Here is a 6,000-nt window from a genome sequence, read left to right as displayed (position 1 = left end):
TGTACTCCTGAAGATGCACTCTTCCTTCCTTCCTTCCTTCCTTCCTTCCTTCCTTCCTTCCTTCCTTCCTTTCTTTCTTTTTCTTTCTCTATTTCCCTCACCTCCTTCCCCTCTCCCCTTCCCACTGCTGGTAGATCTATCTTACCATATTTAGTTTGTTTGAGCACCTTGTCTTGAGTTGACTTGAGTTGACTACCACATTGGATACTGTGCTGTGGAGTGTCATTCCAGGGCTCATACACATGCTTTCTAGAGGTTGTACTTCCTGGCCAGAGTATATATATATATCTCTAGTGGTTGTGCCCCTTCCCACCCCCCTTTTTGTGGTGATACTTGGTTGTATTTCAGAAAAAATTGAGTATTTTTCAGACAACATTAGACAACACAGTTGCCAGACTGTACTCAGCACATGTGGGCTACTGGAGAGTTGGACTTGTGACCAGATAGTTGCAAGAACAAGGTGATAAGCCTTGTTCTCACAACTATCTGTTCACTATTCTTCTGCCCCACAGCATAATTTATCTATTTATTTGTTTGGGAGCCACACCTGGTGGTCTCAGGGCTTTCTCCTGGCTCTGCACTCAGGAATCACTCCTGGCGAGACTTGGGGAACATATGGGGTGCTGGGGATCGATCATAGGTCAGCTGTATGCAAGGCAAAAGTCCTATCCAGTTGCAGTACTGATCTGATCCCATGTAACTTCTTAAAACTAATATTTATCTTACCTTGATTGGCATAATTTTATTTGCTAGCGTCAGCTCAGTGGACACCTGAAACTGACTTACACATATTACAGGTTCTGCTGGTTGTAACAATGAAGGGAGGGACCAGTGAAGGGTTTTACTGTTGTACCCCAAGTTCTCGTGAACTTAATGAGAGCTGCCAAATAGGAAAGAAGGACTAGAAGCTTTATTCATTCCCTCGTACACTGCGCAGCAGGCCAGGGGCTCTATTTCTCAACCCGGAACTCAAAACTATGATCATATTTATACCCTAATTGAACTGCATTCCAGCCTGCCAATAAAGAGCATCCAAAGTGAACTGCAAACTGTAATAAAACCAAAGCTTTGTCCCCCATCCTGATAAGATGCAAGGAAACAAGATCTGTTTTCACAGCTCAAGGTCAAAGCCCACTTTCCCACGACATATCAGGGAGCCTGTCAGGTGTTTGCTGGTAAATCCAGGGACAAGCAGGGAGTTGTCTCAGGGACAACTGTCAATCCTTACTTGACCCCATAGTATGTGGCTGACGTTTTCTTTACCAATTCAATGTTCTTGCTGGATCTGACATGTTGGAATATAACATTAGTGCCATAAATTAGGGCAGTGCCTTGTTTGTCATCTCGCTGTTGGACAGACTATTAGCATCGCTTGCCCCTGTCCATCCTATTTCGTGCACCTGCACAACTTCACCCATGCGATTAGCTATGTGCTAGTACTGGTCCCCCTGAAACTGGTCCTTTCAAAGGCAGACTACCATTACATGTAATTGCACATACCTTCCCTCACAATAAAAACAAACCAATACAAATGTCTAAGGAAGTAGAAGAAATCCTCCACTGACGTGGGATTCTTGGTGAAACCAGCAGCAGAAAATCAGTGTAAAGGAGCAAAAATCTGCCCCCAAAAAACATGTATTTGGGAAAAGGTTAATTTCACAGCAGGGGTCTACAAGTAAACATGGGAGGTTATCTTTGGGAACCTCTTTAGGAATTTTCCCCTCCATGTGCTGGAGAAGGTCTAATTCCCTTTCCCTTTGCATTTGGATGGCCTGGATTTTACTGTGTCTTTCTTAATAACCTCCCTAACTGAATTGCCTCTCTTTCCAGAGTTCTCTGCTTGAGTCAACAAAGTTCTCTGTTTGAGTCAACAAAGTTCTCTATTTGATTTAGTAAGTTTGATTCAACTTACTAAAAGATGAATACTGGAGCCACAAGAGCCAGTCACTTAGCTTCACGGTCTCTTCCATGTATACAGGTGGCTCCACATTATTACTCAATTTCTCCTTACTTTTTCTTTTTGGGGGGACTAGGGCACACTCAGTGATTCTGACTTTATTCCTGGTTCTGTCTCAGGGATCATTCTGATGTCGGTGGGCCCCGCAAGTGGCTCATGTGAAGCAGTGAGGAGAAAGACGATCACTTTCTCCCCATCTGCCTCTGCTGACCGGGACTCAGGGATACTGGGCTCTTGTCTTGCCTCACAGAAAGGAAATTCAGGAGCAGACAAGCAGTGAAATTACAGTTTATAATCCAAGGTTTTGAGACTGAAATGATAGGCACAGCGGTAGGGTGTTTGCTGCTGAAGCAATAGCACAGCAGTAGGGCCTTTGCTTTGCACATGGCCGACCTGGTCGGCCCAGGTTCGATTCCTCCTCTCCTCTCAGCAAGCTACCGAAAGTATGTCACCGGCATGGCAAAACCTGGCAAGCTCCCTGTGACGTATTAAATATGCCAAACACAGTAACAATAAGTTTCACAATGGAGACGTTACTGGGCCCGCTCGAGCAAATCTATGAACAAAGGGAGGACAGTGCTACAGTGCTATTTCAAGGTTTTGAAGGAAAGGAGGAAGAGAAAGAGGGAGAGAGAGTGGAGAGTAATATGCTCAAGAGAGAACCCAGGCTTCTCCAAGGGTGGAGAGCCCCTACACACATCCCAGCATTAGACACAAAAGGATGAAAGTACACATCTCAAGAGGGGAGATGCGGCGGACATATGTGTTCGGGCGACACATGGGCTTTGGTCATGTGGGCTCAAGCAGTACATAGGCTGTGGCAGCACATGTACACACTTCCTTTGTTCAAGGTGACCTTTATAGGGTTTTTCCAACCTGCCCCCATGTGGGTGCTTCTGTCTAGATAAGAGTTCATTACTAGGGTTGTAGAATTGGGTGCGGCCTTTGAAACTCCTTTTCTTGACCTTTGGTCCTACTGCATCTTCTCTGTGCTGAATCACTACAGTTAATCGGATTATGGGAGAGGTCCCAGAATTTTCAAGGTTCTTCATGGGGAGGGGTCCAATTTCCTGAGGGTCTTTGTTTTCCATATCCACAGGGTGCATCAGCCTTAGAATTTTCCTTCCCAGAAGTTTTGTTGATCTAAGTTTCATTGCCAAGCGCCTTTCCCTGTCTACCTGCCTTCATCAATTCCTGGCAGCGCTCTGGGAATCACACTGCAGTGCCAGGAATTGAATCAGGATCAGCCATGTGCAAGGCAAATTCCCTACCCACTGTACTCTCTCTCCAGACTCACTTTTTCTCTTATTAATGTCTGATTTATCCAACGTTTAAAGAACTGGAGGGTTGTTTTCTTTAGCACCCAGACAACAAATAAATGAAATGAATTTCACGTGTTACACGGCACAAGAGCCTTCCTAAGGAGGCAAAGACTTGAAACACTCAGGTCAGGATGTTTTATGCTAGATTTGATGATGAGTTTGGAAAGCCACAGAGGAACATGAAAGAAAAAAGAATGAAGTCCAAAGTTGAAAGAGAGGACCAGAGAAATGGGTGGCGCAAGGAGTTGGAAGGTGTAGCTGCTTTGTATGCAGGAGATCCATGTTTTATCCCAGCACCATTTGGTTCCCCAAACATGGAGCACAAAGCTGTGAGTATTCCCAAAACAAACAAATGAGAAAGTGGGAAGGGAAGAGATGGCCTTAAGAAGGCCTGCTGCTTCCTTCTCAGGCACAGTCTCCTTGGAGATAAGGACATGCCTTTCCTCTGGATTTTTTTTTTCTTTTTAAGTCACACCCAGCGATGCTCAAGGGTTACTCCTGGCTCATGCCCTCAGGAATTACTCCTGGTGGTGCTCGGGGGACCATATAGGATGCTGGGAATCAATCCCGGGACAGCTGCAAGCAAGGCAAACGTCCTACCCACTGTGCTATCTCTCCAGCCCCAAACTTTCATTTTTTTTTTTCTTTCTGGGTCACACTCAGCGATGCTCAGGGGTTACTCCCGGCTCTGGCTCTGCACCCAGGAATCACTCCTGGTGGTGCTTGGGGGACCATATGGGATGTTGGAAACCTGGATATTGATCCCGGGGTTGGCCATGTGAACCAGCCCCTACCTCTGGATGGTTTTGTGACCTGCCGAGGGCAAAGAAGGAAGTTGAAAGTCTTTTCAGGCATTATCTTTTCTCAAAGTTTCTTAGCTCTCAGTATTCACTGTGCCTGGGTACCCTGATTTTAGGTATAGTGCCCTGAATCTCATGAAGAGGAGGATTTGCTTTAAGTTCTATGCTTAACATTTAAAGTATAATCCAACCATAGGTTAGTTTTTCCCCTCTAATAGTTAACTATATGAAAGCACATGCAAACCCTTTGGACTATACTCCATTAAGGAAAAAAAATCATTCTGATATGTTTTTTCAAATGTTAAAGCAGAGGTTTTTAGTACTACTGTGATGAGTTAAAATACTTGGCTGTAGGATCTAGCTCCATGTGCAGCGAAAATGAGGTATCAAGGAAGGGTTGTTCATAGCCTATACCAACAAGCAGACAGGTGAAGGGGTGGATAGAAGATCAGTAAGAAGAGGTATCAAGAGAGGGGGATTCTGGCTAAGACAATTCAACAGGGTTTGTGCTGAATGCATGGAGGGGAATCAGACATGAAGGGTGTTCAATTGTTGGAGAAGTTCAGGACATACCACCACCCCAAATTGAGGTATGGTATACTTGGGTAAGCTTATTATTTCAGACTGACAACATTTGAAAAGAGCATATACAAGGTCTTTCTATCCCCTTCCCCTAATGGACTAAAGACGGATCTTCCATCAGGAACTCACTTGTCATCAGCCCTCCTCTCAGAAAGCCATAACAGGGAAGGTTGACTCCTATCCTGGGAGAGATGGGAAGTCAATACCACACCCAGATTTTGCCCCCACCACTGCCTCACCCCCCCCACCAAGTACACACACACACACACACACACACACACACACACTCACGTTCATTTTCTAAGAATCCATTCGTCTTTCCTAAAATGTATTTGCTTTGTAGTAAAAAGCCCACCTCCTTCTCAACCTTCTATTAAAGCGGTATATAAGCTCTCTTCTTTTGGGAGTATAATTATTCTTTTTCCTGTGTGCTCAGATTTTTATTTGTTTATGTGCCACACCCAGTAGTCCCATACTTTTGTGGGTCACTTTTGACAAAGTGTGGAACCATCTCCATGGTTCCTAGAACTTTAATGCACATGCTTTTTCTCTTGTGGATAAACTTGCTATTAGTGTATTTTCTATACCCAGTCACCAACCCAGGAGAACTGGAGGAAGTCTTTTCTACAATAGAGTGGGAGATTCACCAAAATAATTTAACAAGATTTTGGCAACAACTGTCCTTGACAAAGCAAGCATAGGGCCCAAGACAAAAGCCCAAGTGACAAGAGTGCTCAGAGGAACCCTTCCAACATTTATCTTGATCTGCTTCTACCACTTAACAGTTTTTAGCCTTGTGCTCCAGCAATGATGCTTGTGTCCACCTGAATTCTAAGTGTCACCCCCTTAATCAAAGAAGCAATCGCTGCTCTGTTTTTCATGATCTAGAAGAATATGGTTTGTGGACATATATAAACAGGGGTTTATCACTGAACCTGTGTCCTTTACCTGGGAGACTCATCCTTCACTCTCAATAAAAATTGAGTCCCTCTTTGTCATGAGAAGTTTCCCCCTCTCTCCTTTACTCCCCAGTTTTCTTGGGATAGAATGTCTACCTTTGTTTGGCACACTGTTTTACTTTAGAACTCAACTCACAGTAATATCAATTCTCCATGTATTTGTTAGTAAGTTAATTTTCTTTGCTAACCCAACAGATGTCTTTTCTTGCTTATGTACATGTATGTTGTAAGTATATGTTTTTTTTTTCAGTGTCAGGGATCAAACCCAAGGCCTCACACTTGCAAGGTATGCACTCTACCACTGAGGCAGAGCCCAGCCACTCCAAATGATGTCATTTTAATATTAACCCAGAGTTTAAAGAACCCAGAGAAATGGGGAC

General features: G+C 44.1%; 1 pseudogene; it reads left to right on the top strand.

Moving 5' to 3' along the window:
- Positions 1-3,410: 3,410 nt before the first annotated feature.
- The window catches only part of LOC130034937 (eukaryotic translation initiation factor 5B-like), a 97,250-nt pseudogene continuing 94,660 nt past the window's right edge, over positions 3,411-6,000 (top strand).

The sequence above is a fragment of the Sorex fumeus genome, unplaced genomic scaffold (genome assembly GCF_029834395.1).
Source record: "Sorex fumeus unplaced genomic scaffold, SorFum_2.1 ptg000063l, whole genome shotgun sequence".
Taxonomy (NCBI): domain Eukaryota; kingdom Metazoa; phylum Chordata; class Mammalia; order Eulipotyphla; family Soricidae; genus Sorex; species Sorex fumeus.
This window is presented reverse-complemented; position numbering and strand designations above follow the sequence as displayed.